This window comes from Apodemus sylvaticus, chromosome 4 (genome assembly GCF_947179515.1).
Source record: "Apodemus sylvaticus chromosome 4, mApoSyl1.1, whole genome shotgun sequence".
Lineage (NCBI taxonomy): Eukaryota > Metazoa > Chordata > Mammalia > Rodentia > Muridae > Apodemus > Apodemus sylvaticus.
In genome coordinates this window covers 156,004,675-156,028,170 of record NC_067475.1, presented here as the reverse complement: position 1 = coordinate 156,028,170, position 23,496 = coordinate 156,004,675, and the positions used below count along the sequence as shown (strand labels likewise).

Here is a 23,496-nt window from a genome sequence, read left to right as displayed (position 1 = left end):
CTACGTATGTTTGAATTCATTAAGAATAAACTCAGCCATCAATAATGTGTGTGTGTTGCACTGAGGACAGAAATAAAAGTACTTCCTCTTGGTGTCCTTTAAAACAGGAGCCAGCCCAGATTTGAATGCTCTAATTCATTCTTCCTGTCTTTTATTGTCCCTGCTTGTCTGTTCTACACGTCTGAAACTGTCTGCCTGAATGGTGTCCCTGTGTCTGTGGCCCTATGGTTCTGTGTGTGTGTGCCCCTAACAAAATGCCCTCTCCTTTAATTAACAATACAGAAAGTCTTGCATTGGGGAAGGAGTAGAGAAAATCTTTAACAAACTTTTGCAAGGAATTAAGTCACTGATTCCAACTAACCCAGATCAGAAACAAAGACTAAGTAATGCCCGAATACTGTTTATTCATTTATGCTGCGTATTCACTTTATAAGGCCACCTTTAGCTTATTTTCTGTTGCTAGAAAATGATTATCACAATCCACATGCAATGCTCTCTGGGTCAGGTGAATGAAAGAATACATATGCTATTCTTTAGCTTAGGTTGTAAAAGTTGATTACACTGGAAATTCAAGGCAAGTAATGTTGGTTTTTATACTGTCCTCTTAACAGGCTGAGTACACAGAAGGATATCAGCCTTACTTAAGTGACCTCAAGGGATTATATTAAATGGCTCTGAGGTCCAGCAAAAGTTCTAGTCTATTAGAGTATAAGATATATTTTTATCATAATGCATGCCACTGTTACCTGTTTATTTTGCCTGTCATTAATTACATAAGATAAAGTAGTTAATATAAAATGTTTGCTTAAATGAGTGCATTCAATAATGCTTGTTATTTGTTCAAAGCATGCAGATATGCCTCTAGACATTTCATTTGGGCAACTCACCAGTTACATCTATCACCACTAAGACAGGTATGTAGCTCCTACATTTGGAATGAGATAGAAAATATTATGATAATAATATTAAGTATGATAATAGACCTTCAGTGAAATTTGAAATTCAACTTGTTAACCTGTAGCTAAATTGTAATCTTTTCATAACCTGACATCAGTGGACCACTATTTCTCTTTTAAATGGATTAACTAGAAATCTAGTGTTCCCCAAGCGACCTTTCGTAAGAGTGTCTGAGATGGGGAAACTGGACTTCCGTACTCCTTTTCAGACATCATGCTTTGCAATTTTACATGTCAGCTGGCCACCAGGACAGCTAAGTAGCTTCCATCTGCTCACCGATGTGCACCCTCACAGCATTAGAAGTTCCTTAAAAATGTGCAAGGCCTGTGCAGAATTTACTGAGTGACTCATAGCTACTGTCGCCTATAAAATAAACATGTAACTAATTAAATATGTAGTGAAAGCATATGCAATACGGAATGGCCAAGGCCTTTAGTGAAAAAATGTAGAAATCCAATAACCTAACAAAGTAGGTCAAGGAGATGCTGTTACTTCCTCTTTCTCCATGGGTCTTTCTGTGCCACTTTCTCCCAAGTCTGCCTTCTCCTGCTCTTCCTTTTCCCCCCTCTTTTTTCATTTGTTCACTGAGCAAAAGTAGTATTTAAGGGGACTGACTTGAAGTAGCCTTTAATTAGCCTTACCCTCTAAAGCAATCCAGATCAGCAAGAGTGTCAATTAAATGCAGGGTGAGGGGAGATTAAAATATCTGTGCTATCTTCTTTTTCTCATAACACTTTAAGAATAAACTCCTAAAAGATTCATTGAAAATCTGATGAGGTAAGGAGTTCACTAAGACTCAGATTTCTCAGCCCGCATTCCCTGTACTCAGTCATGCTTTTATTATCTATGGTTTTGCAAAGGATCCACATCTGTGTAATTCTTGCATTTCCATACACTACTTTGTCTGGTATTCAGTAGGTTTTTAGCACACATTTGTTTTCACTATTGCAGGAAAATTAATAATAGTAGATAATTGGAAATGTAAAGGACCGTATCCAGTCATTTACCATTTTCTTTTTCTCATTACACAGCAAGTCAAGCAAGAGTGAATATGAGTCCTGGGAAAATGAACCATTTCCAAGAATTTATTAGAGCAAGAAACTTTTGTAGGTCAGAGAGCTCTAACAAGTCCTGATCATTAATGTAGTGAACCTTTGTTTTCTTCATGGACGGATTCATTTTTTTTTAAACAAGGAAAATTAAAGATGTAGATTTAGGAGTATAGTTAGTAATAAAGTTCTTGCCTAGTATGTATAAGGCATTGTATTCAATATCCAATGGTAGACTGATTAGTATCCATCAAATACTAAATTCAATTACAAGTATCATCAAAAATCTATCAATCAATAAATAACAACTGAAAAATTAAAAATCCAGAATAAAACTCAGCCATACAGAAAAAAGCAGTTATTATATGATTGTTTGTATGTTTTTGTGAATAGATTTTCTACCACATTGCACAGTGCTTGAGAGCTGGAACATAGTTTATATACCTTTAAAATCAAAGATGATACAATGTTTAACCATCTGTAGAGGAGAGGTGACCACTAATCAGCTTTGGTGCAGGCCTTTAATCCCAGTACTCAGGAGGCAGAGGCGGAGGCGGAGGCGGAGGCGGAGGCGGAGGCGGAGGCGGAGGCGGAGGCGGAGGCGGAGGCGGAGGCGGAGGCGGAGGCGGAGGCGGAGGCAGAGGCAGGTGGATCCCTGAGTTTAAGACCATCCTGGTCTACAGACTGAGTTCTAGGACAGCCAAAGTTCATTACACAGATAAAACCTATCTTGAAAAACCAACCAATCAACCAAGTAATCAAGTAAACAAGAAACATCAGCATGATCACAATTATATTCTGGTTAAATCCTAGTCTGTCTCTAGCCCAGTTCTTAGGAAAACACTACACTTGGAAAAGAAGGGATGAATGACTGTGCAAGCAATGCAAGTGGATCTCCTCAGCATTGTCCAACTTCTACACTGTCAACTTTCATACTGTGATCTGGAATAAGAGAACTTTGTCCACTTTCAGTTTTGATCCAACTAGAGCTGGAAATCCTACTCCTCCACCCCACCAAAAGAATCAGTTACGAGAAATAAATAAAGGACATCCAAACTGGAGAGGAGAACACTGAATTGTAAATGTTCTAAGAAGATAGGTCATCATCATATGTCCTGAGAGAATCCAGTGTCTGGCTCAACATCTATGAAATTTTCAGAGAGGAATGCAAAGAAATAAGCAGTAGATATTCTAACATTTTAGCTTCTGTAGGCTGGCCTGAAGGGAGATCAGACATGCTTCTTGCTACAGGAAATTTCTGGGTGCGGCTATGTGTTCCAAGCTTGAATCCTCAGCCCTGTCCTTATCCTCTTAAGTTTAGAAATGTATTTTAATAGTTTTAGATGAGTTAAATAACCTGAGTTTCTGCTGTAGTTTCTATTCCAGAACTGTGAAGTGTAAGTTACTGGATGGTAAGCAAGAGAACTTTTGTCCTCTGTGAGCAACAGAGACGATCCTAATCATCCTGTCAAGAAGCAGCAGCAAACAAGAGCCAGGTAAAATGAGCAAAAGAATCTGAGAGAACTTAGTCATCAAATTTTGGGGGATTGAAGTGTCCTTTCTCATTTTTTCTTTTTTGTATTTTTGTTTTTTGAGACAGGGTTTCTCTGTATAGCCCTGGCTATCCTGGAACTTACTCTGTAGACCAGGCTGGCCTCGAACTCAGAAATCTTCCTGCCTCTGCCTCCCAAGTCCTTGGATTAATGGCGTGCACCACCACCGCTCGGCTGAAGTGTCTTTTGTCAGTCTTCTCATCAGTCATGTTAATTGATGGATACCTTCAGGCTCAATATACAGGATATGCAGGCTTGAAATTGGAGATAAAATGGGAATAGATAGAATGGAGGTACAATGCTACACCCAGAAATGGTGCTGCCTTATAGGAGTGACACATTTTAAACTTAAAGGTTTAGAAAAATCCATGCCAGGACAATGCTCTGCTTTAGTCTTTTTGCTCAAAGAGTTTAGCCATACCGCTTCAGAAAGGACAGATGCAAAGAACGAATAGAAACTGAGCATTGGAGAGAAACGAAACTGGGGCTCAACTCATTCCGAGCCGTCCTAAACGGCACTTTGATTGAAAGCAGTCAGTTCACTTGGTTGTATCTTAAGTGTATCAGACTGAAAAAAAATCTCATCATCAGTTTACAGTATTGAAACCTCTGGCATTCAGGAGTACGGATGTCAGTAGACCAAATTAGACTTAAGACAAAACAAATTTGTTCTTTCTGTCTAATTTCTACATGAATTTCTGATGATAAATCGTACATTCAACTTCTTCCTTCAAATAAAAGAACAAATGTTTTAATCTCAGCAAAGTTACTGATGTAGAAGTAAAATAAAATAAACTAGAGAAATAAAATAAGGAACTTGATTGAAGATGTTCAAGAATACCAGCACTCATGGGAATCAGAGAGGAATCTGAGAGACCCACAGGGTCTTGGAGGAAAGACCTGGCAGTGGAGGATGCACGAATAGAGCCAAATGTCTCTGGAACAACTGGAAATGGGGTGGTCTCATGGGAGCATGCTGTTAAAAAGTGGCCTTATGAAATTGGAGAAAAAGGTGGCAGAGTACATGGGGAAGAGAAGTGAAACTGAAGACAATGCAGAGCAGGTTGTCGCTGAGTGGGATTCAGTCATGGGGACTGAGGGGAAGAGCAGAGGCCTTAGTGCTACCCTCAGGTTGCAAGCATATAGTCTTGCCTGATGAACTGGGGACGGCTGAGGCTGAGGTATGCAGCAGTCTGGGGCTTGGGGATATCCTGCTCTTGAGTGCACTACCCAGCAGCAAGGTCACCCTCACTCTGAGCAACAACTGGATGTTGGAGATGGATTTCAGCGAAAATCCAGTATTTATAGCGCTTCAAAAACCAGACCAATGACTCATGGTGGTATTTGCATGCAAAGCTGTTTGGGCAAAGGAATATACAGCAATTTGAAACGACATTTTAATGGATGAATGTGGGGAAGGAGGCCAAATGAAGCGGTGTGAGCAAGACAGAGAGGGGTAGAGCTATAGCTGTAGCAGGTGTTGTACTGAGTGTGAGAGTGCAGTTGTCGTGCATGGGGGAGCATGTTGTGGCTAATGAATGGGGCTGGCAGGATGGTGAGCAGAAACCTGGAACTCACACAGGTTCTGCTTCCGAATGGACTGCCCAGCACCACTCTGCCTCTGACCAGCCACCAAGATATCCAATATGAAGCATGGTCATTAAGCCTGCTGGAAAGACTTCCATGGTTCATGCTGCCGTTGGAGTCAAGTTGGTTTCCAGTGTCTGTGCTGCGGCCAAGGGCCATGCTGGTGGCCATGATCCATACCCCTGAGAGAGGCCATGTTGATGAGGTCTGTGCTACTGCTGGAGGCAGTAACAGTGTCTATGGTCCTCGCTGCCACCAGAGGCCACGGTGATGACCATGATCAGGGCTGCTGCAGGAGACTATGTTGAAGTTTGTGTTTCCTGCTGCCATCAGAGGCTGTGTGGGTGTATGAGGTCTGTGCTGCCTCTGCTGCTACGGGCAAGGAAGTTTCTTTTGCAGTGCCAAAACGTTGCTGACTACAGACCCATAACAGAGAAAGAGAACATTGAAGGCTTCTGAAGCAACCTCTCCTCCCAAACAAAAAAATAAAAAAATAAAAATAAAAATTACAATAAAAGGTGAAACAGTTCAGACAGGAGAACACTGAAGTGAGTCCTTAAAAACTGTGATAAAGATGATGAAGTATAGCTCTTTCTTCACAGTTGATGGTTTCTGGCAGGGGAGTAGGGGGGGGATTCAGTTACTTTTAAAGGGCTGCCACTAGGAACTTGACAATGCCCCAGTGAGAATATCCATATAAAATTGAGTTTCTGGGTTTGTTTGTTTTCTTTTTTGGGAGTAGCAAAAGATGGACCTGGGAAGAATAGGAAGCAAACATGATATGGGTGCATTTTATAAAACTCCCAAATAATTAATAAAAATATTACATTAAGAAAAAATACTAGAACATAGTACAATGTATTGGTTTTTTTGTTTTTGTTTTTGTTTTTGTTTTTTTCTGGCAAGTGTTATCCCAGGATGCAGATAAAGAATTTCTCAATTGAAGAATCTGCAAAGTTTTAAGTATTCCCATGCTGGAAGATTCCAAGATATCAAATGATGTCACTTAAGGTGGAACTGGAAAGAAAGTCTTGCATGTCAACTCCAGTACCCACTGCCCTGCTGTGTCATGCTTGTCAGAAATCAGGATAACAGGCTTAAGATTACAGACTCAACATGTGCAGATTAGATCTGCAAAAGGACCTGAAGTCAGTCAACTTGCCCAGTGCTAACATTTCAAGATGGGATATATACAGTAGTCTCAGATATAAACTACTGGCAGACCTGTGGTTCCACTGTCAGCTAGGGCCAGCTGTGGAGCTGGGTTAGGCAAGAGCTTACTCCTAAGCAGATCTCCCAGGTTTCCATTCTTGGCCTTTGAGGAGGACATCTTTTTCCTTAGACATCCCAGGTCAAGTCACTTATTTATGCTTGTACTTCCTTCTGGCTATTGCTTCATTGCCTCTATGGTTAAGAAACTATCATTTTTTTATTGATTCTTGCATAGTATGTCATGAGTAGTCCCCAACTGAAAGTGTGCCTGTGCACTTGGTCAATGTGTATGCACCTGCTCTATACGGCAGCACATGGCTTTAAGCTTACTAAATTTGTCATCTGAATTTTCAGAACTCATTCATCAGATGTTAAGTAAAATTTCTGGTTTCCTAGGTCTTCTGGCATGTAAGATATCTGGAGAAATAATTATTTTGCCATGAACACAAAGAACGGATTTTGACAGCTGAGAAAAAGAGAAATCAAATGTCTCAGAGATGTTTAAAGTTCACCATACATGGTGGAATTAGGAAAAATTTTGTTTCTGGATAGATTTTATACAATTCTTCACTTCTTTACATACTCAGAGGTTTCATCTATGAAACCAACTAAAATAAAATTATTGATAACTTTCATGAACTTCTATGAAAATATCATAGGAAATGATATTTTTCTTTTGATTACTTATTTTTAAAGTTTAGTGAAGAAATGTCACATTTGACCACCTTAATGCTTTATTTTTTAACTGTTCTTCTTTTATTCTATTTCTTAGGGTAATGAGGCTCAACTCTTAAGGGCTGGGATCCTTGTTATTAATGTGTGATTGCGCTGGCATTAGAATTGCTTTTGATTCACGGTTGGGGCTGGACAGAGTGTACTTCCTTTTTGAAATAGTAGAGTGAACTGTCTGGCTATCATCACTGTCAAAGGCATTCCACTCAGCTGACTGCTCAGCTCAGAGACGGTTTGCTTTGTCAGACAATGCAAAAAGGATACTTGCCTTACCTGTGAAATATTATTATATAAACAATTTGTTATTATAAATAATAAGCAGTACGTTATATACCTGAGTGGATAAAAAGTGATCTATTTACTCAGAAATTATCAAAACACCATTCTTCTGGGTCTCAATAAACACACACACACACACACACACACACACACACACACCTCTTTGTTTAACTCCATGGCAAGCAGGATTATAGAATGCTTCAACTGACTCCTCCCCACTCCATTTTCCCTCCCAGTTTAGGATTTAACCCTCCTTTGCCTCCTTGACTGCTCCCTCCTTTCGAGGACTGCAGCGACACTGGGTGCTGTAAAACAATCTATCACCCTTTCCTTACACCACCAGGACTTTCATTTTAGAAGAAGATGTTTCCATTCCTAAAGGAGCTCCCTCATCTTAGCATCAAAACTCAAAGTCAGGGCAATTCAACATCCCCCTACATGTAGCACAGTCTAGACCAGCAGCTGAGTGGTCCTCAGAGACTCTGTCCTCAAACCCTGGGACTGTGTGGGTTTCATGAGATCATTCATTTATCTCAGAATTAATTGTTTTTTTTTTAAGGAACACAGAGATAAAATAAATAGTCAAATTAATAAGAAATAAAATGGAGAGGACAAATTTTAAACTATATTTAAGATGGAGTTAGGTTGTTGTATAATCTTGTCTTACTTTATCTGTACCACATCCTTACATGACCTCAGAGAATTAAGGCTTAAGCAGGATTAACATAGATAGGGAAAGAGAGATTAGATGAGGAAAAAAATAAGCAGAGCAAAGCAAGACAAATCCACACATGGCCAGGTTTTCAGTTATGAATTGATTAAGAGAGGGAGAAATGAATTACTTAGGGACTTAGATTTATGAGGGAACTGCAAATAATTATGAAACTTTGCACTTTGCACACACACACACACACACACACACACACACACACACCACTATATAGATATACAGGGATGAAGAAAAATGAGGCATTATCTCTTCTGTGAAGTAAAGTAAGTAGACTGTGTTCTAGTTATTTTATGAGCTACGTTTTTTTTTTTTTTTTTTTTTTTTTTTTTTTTTTGCATGAACTGAACTTTTTAGTTCAGTTGAGAGGAAACACATATTCCCTGAGAGTCCAGTTCAGAATACAATAATTCCTTGGTGATGAAGGAATGTTCATTCAGACAGCACTAATGAGAAATACCCTAAGCAGCCCAATTTTATAATTTATACATGGAATGAGAGAATGTTTGACTTAGTATTGAAACGTTAAATAATTGAAATGAGGATTTCTCTACAGACACAGCAGGCTCTAACACCAGTGAATGGCTGGGAGAAGGCTGGGGGGGACAGTTTTCTGTCCCCATAGGTCATTCCAATCTTCCTATGTAGTTACTAGGTAGAAAATGACATGGTCAGTGTATCCCTGGCCTACTTCTCTCCTGCCCTGTAGCTTTTATCCCAGGTAACTGCTGTCATCTGTGCTTTGCCAATGACTGTATCTGATAAATGTTTTCCTGACCAATTCTGTCATTATAAAAGCATCTCAGAATGTGCTTAGCACATTCGGATGATGTGGACCCGTGCTGCCCTTGCTCTGACACACACACTGTTGTATAGTCAACACTGTAAGGATATCAACTGAGGTTCCCAGACAGAAGTCTCACCAGCATCGAACGCCCTAAGAGGTTGAGTAGTCGATTAGAACCCCAGTGATTGTAGAGAATTTTTTTTTCTCCAGAGAATTTTTTATTGTGATAAAATACACATTTCGCCACCGACAGGTGAATGATTTGTTGACATTAATATGTACAGTGTTGGGTAATCATCATTCCTATCTACATGCAGGATATGTTTTTATTGTGTTCAACCAAAATTCTCAACCAAATGGCCAGGCTTCGCAGTCCCTTTCCAGCTCCATGACATCTTCTTTTCTACTTTCTCTTGACCTCTGAATTTGTCCAGTCTAGGTTACTTATGTAAGTAGAAACAGGTATATATACCTTGCTGATTCTGGCATGTTTTATTTAGTGTAATTTTTCAAGATCCATCCATGCAGTGTGCATCAATTTTTTTCTTTAAATGGTTTAAAATTACCTATACAGTGCATTTATTGATAGATTCTATGCTCAGTTCAGCTTCTCCAATCCTATGAAAAATACTGCTTTCAAGATTAAGGTATAAATATCTGTGAGACTCTAAATTCAATTATCTAGAATATTTGGGGAGCACCAATCTGTGCTAGATGGTAGTTCTCTGAGGCTACTCTCTTGAGGAACTGTCACAATGTTTTCTCTTTTATTTTTTTATTGGATATTTTCTTTACTTACATTTTAAATGTTATCCCTTTTCCTAGTTTTCCATCTGAAAACACCCTATCCTATCCTCCCTCCCCCTGCTCACCAACCCATCCACTCCCGCTCCCCTGAGATTGTGGAGAATTTTAATGCTGCAGAGACAGCCAAATCACCTTAAGCTGTGAGCTCCTTAAATAACCATTTGTTGCCCAACACTGTGTGTGATCTGAAAGCTATCCTTGTGACTTTTGGATAAGCACTTTTGTAATGTACTAAGAGACCCTAACTTTTACCAACCTAAAGGCTAACACTGTCATCAGATAGCATCTGAGGCCACCAGCAGAGACCTCATGTTTGCTATAACTTGCCTACATGATGCATCCACCAAGGTATTTGAAAGGTGTTTGGATTTGTGACATGCTTTGCCGTGATACTATAAAAACCTGATGAAAATATCACCCTAATGGAATGTGGGGTTTGTGGTAACTTGTGTTTGGGTTTACAAGTCATTAACATTTGGGTCTAGACATCTCTTATTCTCTTTCGAATCAGACTCATGTTGTTTGCAATAACAGATAGGAGTCAATTCTACAATAACAAGTATAGCAAATACATAAACCAAAAACAGTTATTTTTTATCATTTTCAAGAGTTATATACCATGAATAATAACTATATGCATATCACTTTTATGGGACCTAGAGCACAGTACAATTGTGTACCTCAGACTCTACATAGACCCATGAGTCTGAACCCGCAAGGTGACATTTGGAGGGCTAGTGTATCCCTAGGGAATGTTTTAGCTCATTCCTACAGAATCTCTAGTCTGTTGTCCAAAATGTTGTTTTGTATCAATTGTCTATACACCTTCTCACAAGGCATGGGAAAGAGGGAAGGGGTCAGTTGATGCATTAGAGTGTTTAAACAGTTTAGAAATGCAAACATATCAAAGAGAAGTGCTATCACCAAAGCCCAGACACTCTGGAGAAGTTTTAATATCTTTGAGGAAATTTGGCATTAAACAGCAAAGGTCCTAAAGATTTAAAAACACACATAAGATCACGGTTAGGAAATTTTATTTTCTCTTCAAGGCTAAATAGTGATGTTTATTAAATAGCTCAGGGAAAGGATAACAGGAGGGAGATGACAAACAAATCAGCAGGGCCTACTAATTCAGTGGGGGCCCTGTTCTGTGCAAACGCAAGGGCTTTCTTGTAATACCTGCAGGCAGTGACCTCTACTGCACTTGGTAATGACGCTACCTTATGTAGCATGTGAGGCAGCCAAGAATCTCACAGCACTGCAGCTTTGTAGGCAACCCAGGAGAGGATACCACTCCAATCTTGTGGGCCTTTGTAGGTCATGTTACTTCTTTGGCTTGTAGGTTTATGGGTGGCTTGTACGTGGAGTAGGCAAAAGGCTGATCTACAGCGACAACCAATTTCTCATTCCATTAAGTTTTGCTTGTTTGTTTTAAGTAACATTACTTAAGCCTAGCTGGCCCACTGTATTCCAGGGGTCCTTCCTTATTTAAATAAAAATTAGAAGACTGGAGAGATAGCTCAGAGGTTAAGAGCACCGGCTGCTCATCAAGAAGACTCAAGTGTTGTGGCTTATAACCACCTACTACCACAGTTACAGGGAATTAGATACTTTCTTCTGGCCTCTAGAGGTACCGGGCATTCAAGGGGTGCCTCAATATACAGATAAAAGATCCATAAGCATAAAATAAAAATTAAAAAAATACATAGAAAACATTTGCTCAGAAACGTAGCAACTGTATTGAATATGTACACTCTTCTTGTATTTTTCCTTCTAAATAACTGTAATTTAACTCCATTGTCTTATGTATTGTGAAATTCTGCAGGTTTTCACAGGCTTTCATAAGCAATCACTGCACATTTTCTATACGAAAGTGGAGCATCTGCAGATGTACGAATGAGTGCTATGTCTGGAAACCAAACACCCTCAGCTCCTGAGGGATGTCGTGTAACTCCTAAGCAAGCAACTGCACACATCTCAAAGGTACATTTTAATCTTTTTGGTATACAATAGTTTATCTATCCCCACAATCATGATACTGTTGTGATTCCCACATCCTGTTGGGAATGTTTTCTGATCCACTCTTAATCGCTCACCTACCTCTCCCATCCAACAAGTGGGAACCCAATTTTCTAGTGTGGAGTCACTGCTTTTTCTAATGTTCAGTATAACGCGTAGACATATTTTTGTCTAACTCCCTTCATCCAGCATCATTGTTTTGATCTGTGCATGTTGTGTGTACTAATTCTGTTCCTTTTCTTGTTCAAACTATTCCTTACCAACCCTTCCAAGCTTTAATGTGACCAGAAGACCTCCTTTTGTGTCAAGAAAAGTTTTTTGTCTTTAAGAGGTCACTTATAAAAATGCAAATTTCTTCTTTAAATGTGTCAGATAACCACTTTTTAAGGAGGCGTGTCAGTAGTCCCTTCTAGTTGTGAACTGAATGAGGGCAGGCCCATCCATTGAACATTGGAGGACACTGAATGCCGTAAATGGCCTCAGATTCTAACTGCTTTAGTGATGCCCATACACACTCACTCTCACATTCTCACACTCACTCACATACTCATTTACTCAATCACTCACATATAAGTTATTTTAACTATGTTGCTTATTGGAAAAGCTGCATGTTTGATTACCTTTCACTCTTTCATAGTGTCTCTGTTAACCAGTGTTATATAAGCCCAATAGTTGGCACTTCATATTTCCTGACTCCATTTCTAGCCCTAGTTATGCCCAAGTTCCATTGTAGCATCTTAAATTTGTTCTGGGATGCTGAAATTTTGTATAATGTTTACAAAGCTCCTAGGACCAGACCTTTTTCCTTCCCACTACAACAAAACAACCTGCAGGAACCAGGGCCACCATGTTGTGCCCTGTTATTCACATTATTTTATCAAAATCTCATTCTTTCATCCTCCACCCATTTAAAGATGACCTTTTAAAGGAGTTCTGGATTCTCCTGTAAACCTTTACCTTTCCTAGAAGCCCAGGTTCTAATTCTCAATGGAAAGACAGTGAGTGGGACAGCCTGGTTCTCCCCTTCCTCATCAGATCAAGTGTTAATTCAGTGTAGCTGGAGCCTCTTTCTCCACAGAATATCAACACTGTGTCTTAGAAAACTAAAAAGCAAGAGCAATGGGAGTGGGAATGGGAGGAAGTGGGGAGGAAGAATGAGAGAAAAAGAAAACTATTTCTTGAATGTTTTTCTCATTAAAAAGTGTTGTTCCCATTCTGCCTATGTCTGTCTCTCTTTTTTGCTTGCTCTCTCCATCTCTCTTGGTAAGTAGAAAGTTGATGAGAAGAATTGGAAGAGCACTGTAGTCTAATAATACATGAAGTAAGTCCTCAGTCCCTAATCCTATCTCTTGCGATACTATAGAAGATAGATCATGCATTAATAATCAAGCTAGCATTAATTTTTCATGATATTGTCTTATTGCATACATTTAAATAATTTATATGTATTTGTAATCTCAAAATATTAATGGATCCAGAGACATCTTTAAAAAGGAATTTAGTAAAATATTTTCAAGTCCTAGAAATATCTACCATAGAACAGTAAATATTACCCATACTGCTCTTTTCTCATGCCAAACAGTGATGAAAACTGAGCACAGACCCCCAGGGAGCACTCTAGCTTATCCTTTTTCCTCTATGCAGCATCCTCTGTTCCCAGTATCACAGAGAATTTGGCAAAGGAAATGAAAAGATAATTCTGCCCAAAGAACTTGCAAATAGGAAAAAATGGTGAATCTGTTATCCAAACCTACTTCGAGGGGTTTGGAAGCTTTTCAGAGCTCCAAGGCCTGTCTGTGAATCCTGGACACTCAACCAGAAAGCCACAGCATCAGACACAACACAAATAGGCAGCACCTTGGTGACTCAACCAGGGGTCAGGAAGAAATAAACCCCTTCACAGAGTTACTGTGACACAGTAACACAGGCATGTTACTGTTTTAGATGTAGCCACAACTCAGCGTCTCTTTAGAACTAATAATTCCTTTATTTCTAGCCACAAGCTTATCCGAACTTTCAGGGGTAAGAGCATATTTAAAATCTCAGTTTCACACTGCTCTCATATATTTTATTCTTGAAATAATTAACTGTCAGTATATTGAGTATACAGTTGCCAAGGATGCCAAGTTCTTGACCTACTGTCATTCTTTTCTCCTATAGTTTTTGAAGCTACTCACAGAAAGCAACATTATGGGAATGATTACATTTATGTGGCATTCTAGGAAAGAGAGTAGAGGGAGGGGAGACGTCACATACCACTTGAGCTTGCTATGATGCATGACAGAGCTGGCCCTATCATTGTGTTAGACATAGAGCTCTGTGGATTCATCAACACTTAGAAAAATGTATATTCCAAACAGTGAAGTTTACTGAGTACTTCTTTATAAACTTCATTGGATTGCAGTAAAGTTATAGATAGCAGACATGAAGTTTGGCATAAAAATACCACGAAACCAGGGCAAATGTTTACTTATGAAATGTATGACTAAGTTCTTTAAAAGCCAATATATTGTGGGTTGTGAGCAATAGAAGAAATCCTACTGCAGGTTTGTCCCGTGTTAAAAGAAAAAGAACCTCTTAACCATCATTGTTAAATCCCACCAAATTACTCTCATAATTGAAAAAAAATTAGTAAATAATAAATCCTGTTGTGGATTCAGGAAGAACTTTTTATTTATCCATGTGCCCAACCTGTCAGGGGAGACTACAGACTAGTTTGCATTTATATGCCAGAGTGTTCAAAACTCAGCCACCTTTGTGTTCTTGCATCTGTGAGAGCAGAAGCTCTTCCACTGAGCCATGTGTCTCATCCCTAGGGTGGAAACTGCAAGTTGCCGAGTTGATGAGGGACTTCTATCGCCTAATCTCAAGGTCACTTCATTTTCTGAAAGGTGTGTGTGTGTGTGTGTGTGTGTGTGTGTGTATGTGTGTGAGAGAGAGAGAGAGAGAGAGAGAGAGAGAGAGAGAGAGAGAGAGAGAGGCAGACAGACAGAGACAGAGACAGAGAGACAGAGAGAGAGAGAGACATGAAACAGGAGTAATGAAGTAGTCTGAGATATTTCTCTAAGGGTCTCTCTGGCAGCAGTAAGCAGTGCTTGTTTAATAAAGGTAGCCTTGGACCAGTGTGCAAAGATAAAGCACTGTTAACTAAGATCAGTTTATGATAATGTTTTCAACCAATTAAAAGAAATGCTTGCTAGCTCTAATAGCTATTCCTAAAGGAGTAGCCCCAGTTCAGTCTAGTCCATAGAAACAAAACACTTGAAGGTCTCTTGGCTACTATTCCTCATAGTCTCAATTCATTTGGTATCCCAGTAAAGAAATGAATTCTTCATGAGTTTTATTAAAACTGAAATAGTTTTATATTCTTTGAAAACTGAATATAATTTACATTTTTCTGCTGAAAACAATTTGAATGCCCCATGAATATTTAGAAAGCCTATACTTACTTGAGTACCTGATTTCCTGAGATTGAAAGACATTTGGCTAGAAACAACAAGGTGACTCTGGTCTAGGTTACAGAAACATAAAAGCTTTTTTTTTTTTTTTAAACAATGATATAGCATCTTCTCTAAACTCATTTGTGTTCTATAAATCTTATGCCCTCTAGCAACTTCAGAGCTGAATGTGTTACTCCATTACCTCACACTGCATCAAGGTAACCTTGACTACAGAGAATCAAAGCATTAGTTCAGATTAGAGAGAGGGTGTGGATTCTGTCCCCAACAAGAGACACCTTGAGCCAGTGGTATGGAATATCTCTCTGAGTAAAGCAAGTCAGAGCTTGGCTTGTTATTTAACTCTTCTGTGCTACATTTGACAAAGCAGCCCAACAGTGAGTAGTCCTAGATGCACCGACTCCAGAGTTTTGATGAAAATGTATCAACCTGTACAAACACGGTGAGTTCAGCATGGCCATCTTCAGGCGGACACTGCTTGACATGGGCAGATCAGAAGAGGTTTAGCCAAGCTTGAAAGCAGAGTGTGAACTTGGGGATGAGTTTAATATTGTCCCCAGTGAATTTTTACTTCAGGAAACAAAGAAAAATATCTAACATGTATTTATATCATTCTATAGCGAGAATATATAAAAAAGACACTTAAACTAGGAGTGATGTCTCACCAGGACTGTGCGGTTACTTTGGCTTGATACTGAATTATTTTAATTTATGGATTTCTATGACCTTGACATAAAACTCATTATTACCATCTTTTATTCTCGTGTAAATATTAGTAGCTTTTAGCAACAGAAATTTACTAATGAGCAAAGTCCACAATAATGTCTGTAACTATGAGACTCACACTCTAATGGGCAAAGAGAATAAATAAATAATTGAACAAATATCTTTTCAATGAACACTTGCATCGCTGCCTTTAACAAATAATAACACATGCTGATGTAAGACAAGTGCATATTAAAGCATAAGGCTACTGACATTTAGCTTAATTTGTGAGAGAACCATATAGATATTATAACTCAAAGAGAATCAAAAGCCGGCCTACATTAAAAAAGCCAGGATTACTGAAATGAATGTGCAGAGCCAGTTTCCTCCAAAAGAAACGTGGAGATCAGGAAGGCCAAATGAACCTTTCCTGGAAATGATAGCATAAGAATCCTTTTTATTACAATGCTTTGAGTAGTAGATCTCAAAAAAAATATTGTTCTTGTCATATTTCCTAGACCTGTGAATGTCAAATTCTTAGGAAAAGGATTTTTTAATAAGTTATTGAGCCAATGGTGAAGATCATGATCATCACAGATTTTTAAGGCCTCAAAGAGGTGGCAGTGGTCTTACTGGAGACAAATGAAAGAGAGACAGAGAGTCCACGACCACAGTGAGGAGAAAGATGACCCTGCAGAAGTAGGGGTGGAAATTTTGGAACACATGGTAACAAAATCCTAAAGTCATCCAAAGCTGTAAAAGACAAGATAAATGTTTCTGAGAGCCTTCAACAGAATTACAACATGGCTGAGACTCTGATTCAGAAGACTGGCTTCAGGTGGTGTGAGGGAGCATATTTCTTTGCATTGTTCTGTTAAGACACCACTGGAAATTAAAGACACATGGCTGTCTCCCACACCTTACAGTATGATAAAGTATGCCTAGCACCTGTAGGGTCAGGCAACCATGGGAGGTGCTCTCTAGATAATGTGGCTTCCATTTCTACAAGTCAACTTTTGTTGTAACAAAATATTGGAGGAAATAGCTTAAATGAGGGAGAAAAAATAGATTCAAGGTTTCAGTGATTCCGATCCATGGTTAGTTGGCTCCCGAGCTAAGTGCCTGAGGAAGGAGTGCATCGCAAGAGATAGAGAGGCTGGTGGATGAGAGAAGGTGTGGTGATGGGGGCAGAGTCAGTTCATACCATTAAAGAGCATGATACCTTGTGATCTGCATCCTCCAAGCATGCCATATCTCCTAATCTCCCATTCATATGTGAACTTAAGCTCTATGGGGATCTACCCATAGACAAAGCTAGTGTCTTTATGGAGCTAACACCTCCCTAAAGCCTGTGTCCAATAGTGAAGCATACAGACATGGAAATTTGGAGAAGAGGACACTTCATGGCCAAATCATGATGTTATTTACATACACACCCTTGATCCTGAAACTACTTTTTCCATGTCTCCTAAGGTCAAATGCCACCACATCTTTTATTTCTTAACTGATTTATGTACATGTTTGTTGATGTCTCCCATTAGAACAGATAAGCCTACTTTTAACTCATGTTGGCATTAATGTCATGTCCCTGAAAGATATTTTGCATAATGCTTTGGTCTCTTAGGGTTCCCATATACACAGATGTTTCCCCTTACATGGTTGAAGAATTGGATAATAACCAAGAAGTGTGTAATATGTGTCCTTTCTCCCTTAATAACAAGTCTTTGTTTAACATCATGAACAGGGTTTCACAGTTAAGCAATGTGGTTCATAATGAAACTATGCCCTCATTTTTTAGTAAGGGGTTGATGCTTTGAGAAAAACAGAATTTGAGGCAGAGATTAGAGGAGTAAATTAAAAATAACTCTGTGAGTGAGGCTGTGATTCAGTGATGGTGGATGGCTTGTCTGTCGTGTACGAAGCCCTGTTCCACTTCCCAAACTGCAATGAATGAATCAATGAACAACTTAATTAATTATTTGAAATAACTTTCTGTACGGAAAATTGTTTTAAAGAAGCTTTTAATGAGTCTATACCTACAATTGCTTTTCTCCAGAGTGAATGCCAAGTATTTTCCCTATGTCTAAGGTCTTTTAAAATGCTGAAAATTTTCATTAAAATTTCTCTCAACTCATTTGTATACCTATATTAATGGATGTTTTTTCCTTGTTGAGATAAAATACCCAACAGAAACCATTTGGGGAAGAGGCATTTATCTTAGCTCTCAGATTAATAGTAGGCGAAGCATTGCAGCTCCGAGAATCTCTGCAGAAGCAAATCCTGCAGCTTGACCTGTTATATTTCTACAGATCTTCTCATACACACATACATACATGTAGTGGCAGCTCTGGATACAATCCCAAACCTTAGCCCTACCCCCTACATCTGTCAGTTAGGCCCCGTGTGCAAATGGTTCTTAAATTTAAAACAGCCATGCCAACTATGGGCCAAGTATTGGATAGGAGCCTGTTGTAGACATTTCTCCTATACACCGTACTGTCCTGAAATCAGCTGATTTAAAAAAAAATAATGAGTCTTTTAATATCAGCAATATACCATTGTCATAAATAAGCTGATCATATAGAGTACAGATATATATTATAAGTCATGTCTCACATAAGAAGATCTCTGTTCGGTAAAAGTAGCCAGTGTCTTCCAATCTTTCTACATGGCAGATCTCAAACAGTACACAGTCAATGAACTGATTGTCCATGACACCAAGTCTCTTCAATTCAGGATTTTCTGGGAACCATTTTGGGGTATCTTACAGGCATCTATCAATCATTTTAAAGTAGAGTTGGCAATTCCTTGCTCTAATTAGTCACCCCAGTTGTATTGATGCTGTTGCCACTTTCTGGTGCTGATCCTGGTCAGTTCTGAGATCTTAGCCACAGATCACTTGAAGTGCAGCTGCTTATGCTCTCTCTCATCAAGGATCTAGCTAAAGCTCTAAAAAGACTTCAACGTAGGTTACATGTTAATAAAAAATAATGAAGGTCCTCTTCCTTTCCACGGCATCTAGAAGCAAGCCCCAGAAACTTTCTGAGAGGCCAAAATCACGTCCAAACTTTTATTTCCAACATGTACTTCTGTAGCACAGGATGGCTATAATTGTCTAAATGTGCTACGGAGGAAGCCAATCAATCCCAAGTCTTATTTATGCCATGCTTAAGTTATTTTTATTCAGGATTCTCACCCTAGGTGTCCTTGGAGTACAAATCCTGTCTGTCCATGACAGATCTTTCATTGGACCAGGTGATGATATGTATGTTTGAAGCTCATTTACATAAACATCGTGATATTTTCCAGTAGTTGTTCCCACCTTTTGTACAGGTCTGGATGCACAAAAGTATCTCCATAGCAGTCAATACAGTTCTACTGTAATTTCTTCAAGTGTTGGTCTTTTGACTCTGTGGTTTTACACCCTCTGTAGGGAAAGCCACATAGTTGAGGTTCAAACTTTGTTAAACTGAACTTAAAGATACTGCAAGCACAGTTTGGTCCAGGCTTACCTCAGTAGCTACACTTTGATTTCACATTATGTGATTGTGTTATTATCCTTACCTTTGTCAACACAGAGGTCATTCTTATTTTTCCTTGAATTTTAGAACAACTTAGACTTGGCTTGTTGCTTCTAAAAACCATTCATGCCTCTTTATTGTCCCATATATTGGTTAATTTCTTATACTTGCATATATTGTCTTCAATTTGTGTGAGGTCATTGTTGGCAGCTTATTTTTTCCTAATTGTAATTTCCCTGTTTCCTTTTTGTGCTCATTAATATAATGAAATAAATGATTTCAACAGCTTCTCCCTTCTTCCCATGCCTTCCTTGTGTCCTTTCTTCCCTCTCTTCTTCCTTCTCACCCTCCTTTCCTCTCCTCCTCTCCCTCCATCCCTCTCTTCACTTCTCCCTTTTTCTTCCCTTCAACCTTTTCCCTATCTCTCTTCTTCTCTCCATTTCTCCTCTTGCTTCATTCCTTAATTCTTATTAATTCTTTCTCAAGCCTTACTCAGATTTGTTCATTTTATGAATCCAGAAACAACTAAATAGTAGTACATTTGTTCACTCTAATCCATCAAAATGCCTTTGATCTTAAACAGTTCTTGTCTGTTTTTTGTGCCTTGTTTGTGCCCCTTCTGATTATGAAACCAATGAACAGAGAATATGTCTAATGCTGTGTTTGCAGTTGAATCAGGCATAGAACTGAAAAAAATAACATCATTAAAAACTCTTACCTTGAAAACATTCATAATTTTGGTTAACTTGCTGATAATTGCATTAATGTAATTATACCAAATACCTCTTAGAATATATTTAGATCATTTTAGTCATTGCTAAGGTAAGCTAGTCTGTGAGGAAAAGCTGATGCAATGGTATCAGCCTCAGGGAACATTCTATGGAACAATCCACAAGGTGTCCTTATGTTTCAGAACACATAATCTCTATTGTTGCTAAGCCATTCAATTCTGGAAGCAATTGGTATCAACCAGCCAAACTAACATTTCACTCATAGTTTTATGTTTTAGAGACAGATAAACAACTAGGCTGATGTGCAAGTCATTCAGCACAGAAATAACATCATTAATAATAAAATTATGTGCTTCATTCTCCATGACAGGGAAAGGCTACATCTAAAAGCTTAATTATGCTTACAGTCTTCTCTTTATCAGATAATAAGACAATCAGTAAAGGTTCATCACACTTTCATTTTTCATCATTCCTGGCATGTACAGTTTTACAAAGGTGACTGGTGTGTCCTGATCTGCAGCCAGCAGTAGCACAGAGCAGGAAGAATGGAGGATGAAGTCTTGAATTGCCACTGAATAGAAACCTGTTCACTTGGTTCAACAGGAGACCTCCATCTGAAAGATACCTTTCTTCATGTTTTCTTAATTTATATAGAGAGTGATTTCAACGATATTTCATAGATACTCTGACACTCTTATTTTACTTTTCTATATAGTAAATTGAGGTGAACTAGACTAATTTATGCATTTACAATAATAAAGCTAAATCATAATTTAAATTATTGTTATTAAATAATATCAAGTGATGATTTTCTTTTGAAAAGCTCTTTCTTCCTCTTTTCAGTTTTAAATTTTATTTTCTAGTGTGTGCTGCTTTTGTTTATTTGTTTGTTTTTTGTTTTAAACGGGACTTCATGTAGCAGTATCAAACTTACTGTGCAACCAACAGCAACCTTAAAAACTTGATTCTCTTGTGTCTGACATTTCAGTGCTAGGACTGAAAAAACACATTGCTACACTTAATGATGACCGCATTTGATGAGCCAAGTCTGGTGATCTTTGCCTTCTTGAAAGTCAGCCAAGGTAAACACATTCTCTATGAAACTGGAGGGCTCACAGATGCTAAATATGGGGGAACATTAAGAGGAGCACAAGGAAATATTTCAACAAGAGGTCAACATGCCATATTGGCCTGGAAGATGATCCTTTTGGTTGAGAACCTTTCCATGAAGCAGTCCAGGACTGGCTTTCCTCTCACCAGACAGCTGAGTGGCAGGGCAAAAGGAAAAGTAGTGAGCCCCATTTAGTAGAGTGTGAGTCACAGAAATAAAGAGTTCAATTTGATTTCAGACTGCTTGACTTCCTTCCTTATTTGGAATAAACTCTTCCCTCTCTGTCATTCATTTCTGCTGCTGGCCCAAATTTGTAACAACTAGTATAGTCACAAGGAAAACTTGTGACAGATCCCTTGGGGAGATCTTAAGTAGGCTCTGAATGGGTCAAGAAATCTATTCAGGTGTGGTGTGGAAACATCATCACTAAGACAATAGCTTGGAAACACTCCAAATTTAGAGAAAAGAATTGAAGTTTTTTTTTTGTTTTTGTTTTGTTTTGTGTTTATTTAAATGACCTTTAAACATTTGAAAAAAAGGAAAAAGTGATATTTGTGGGATTAGAACCAAAGGTATGTACTTCAAGAGATGTAATTTACAGCAAATAATCAAACATATTTTAATTAATTATTAAGAGCTGAGTGATCAGTTCAAGACTTAACCATGCTAAGTGATGTCTTTGCAGAACCATGTTGGCAAGATGTCATGTTTCTCAATTTTCCTATAACTAATCTCTTTTCCATGTTCATTTCAGTTTTGATTTTCTCTTTCAGAAGGCCTGTTATAGACAGGATCATTTCCAAATTATCACTACAGGCTCTGATGAGATGGCTAGACTGGAAAGTTCACAAACAGCCCTGACTCAGTATTCTATGCAAGCTTCTGCAGCACTCCCTGGGATATTCTCTCAGTAGGCACTTGAAAGAGAGAGGGAGCAGTACATAAAGAAATACTTATTTCTTTTTTTTTTTTTTTTTTTTTTTTTTTTATTTGATATAATTTATTTACATTTCAAATGATTTCCCCTTTTCTAGCCCCCCCACTCCCCGAAAGTCCCGTAAGCCCCCTTCTCTTCCCCTGTCCTCCCTCCCACCCCTTCCCAGTTCCCCGTTCTGGTTTTGCCAAATACTGTTTCACTGAGTCTTTCCAGAACCAGGGGCCACTCCTCCTTTCTTCTTGTACCTCATTTGATGTGTGGATTATGTTTTGGGTATTCCAGTTTTCTAGGTTAATATCCACTTATTAGTGAGTGCATACCATGATTCACCTTTTGAGTCTGGGTTACCTCACTTAGTATGATGTTCTCTAGCTCCATCCATTTGCCTAAGAATTTCATGAATTCATTGTTTCTAATGGCTGAATAGTACTCCATTGTGTAGATATACCACATTTTTTGTATCCACTCTTCTGTTGAGGGATACCTGGGTTCTTTCCAGCATCTGGCAATTATAAATAGGGCTGCTATGAACATAGTAGAGCATGTATCCTTATTACATGGTGGGGAATCCTCTGGGTATATGCCCAGGAGTGGTATAGCAGGATCTTCTGGAAGTGAGGTGCCCAGTTTTCGGAGGAACCGCCAGACTGCTTTCCAGAGTGGTTGTACCAATTTGCAACCCCACCAGCAGTGGAGGAGTGTTCCTCTTTCTCCGCACCCTCTCCAACACCTGCTGTCTCCTGAATTTTTAATCTTAGCCATTCTGACTGGTGTAAGATGAAATCTTAGGGTTGTTTTGATTTGCATTTCCCTAATGACTAATGAAGTTGAGCATTTTTTAAGATGCTTCTCCGCCATCCGAAGTTCTTCAGGTGAGAATTCTTTGTTTAACTCTGTACCCCATTTTTTAATAGGGTTGTTCGGTTTTCTGGAGTCTAACTTCTTGAGTTCTTTATATATATTGGATATTAGCCCTCTATCTGATGTAGGATTGGTGAAGATCTTTTCCCAATTTGTTGGTTGCCGATCTGTCCTCTTGATGGTGTCCTTTGCCTTACAGAAACTCTGTAACCTTATGAGGTCCCATTTGTCAATTCTTGCTCTTAGAGCATACGCTATTGGTGTTCTGTTCAGAAATTTTCTCCCTGTACCGATGTCCTCAAGGGTCTTCCCCAGTTTCTTTTCTATTAGCTTCAGAGTGTCTGGCTTTATGTGGAGGTCCTTGATCCATTTGGATTTGAGCTTAGTACAAGGAGACAAGGATGGATCAATTCGCATTCTTCTGCATGCTGACCTCCAGTTGAACCAGCACCATTTGTTGAAA

General features: G+C 38.8%; 1 long non-coding RNA gene across 3 annotated transcripts in view; it reads left to right on the top strand.

Annotated features, from left to right (window-relative positions):
- The first annotated feature begins 843 nt into the window (after positions 1-843).
- LOC127683511 (uncharacterized) overlaps positions 844-23,496 on the top strand; it is a 37,447-nt gene continuing 14,794 nt past the window's right edge. Inside the window, exons 1-4 of one of the 3 annotated variants that reach the window (XR_007977568.1) lie at positions 9,208-9,331; positions 11,516-11,673; positions 21,113-21,206; positions 22,009-22,190. This is a non-coding gene — a long non-coding RNA (uncharacterized LOC127683511). Of the gene's footprint in view, positions 915-9,207; positions 9,332-11,515; positions 11,674-21,112; positions 21,207-22,008; positions 22,191-23,496 lie in introns of those variants that run through there. The other 2 variants (XR_007977567.1, XR_007977566.1) reach the window with 2 other exon arrangements.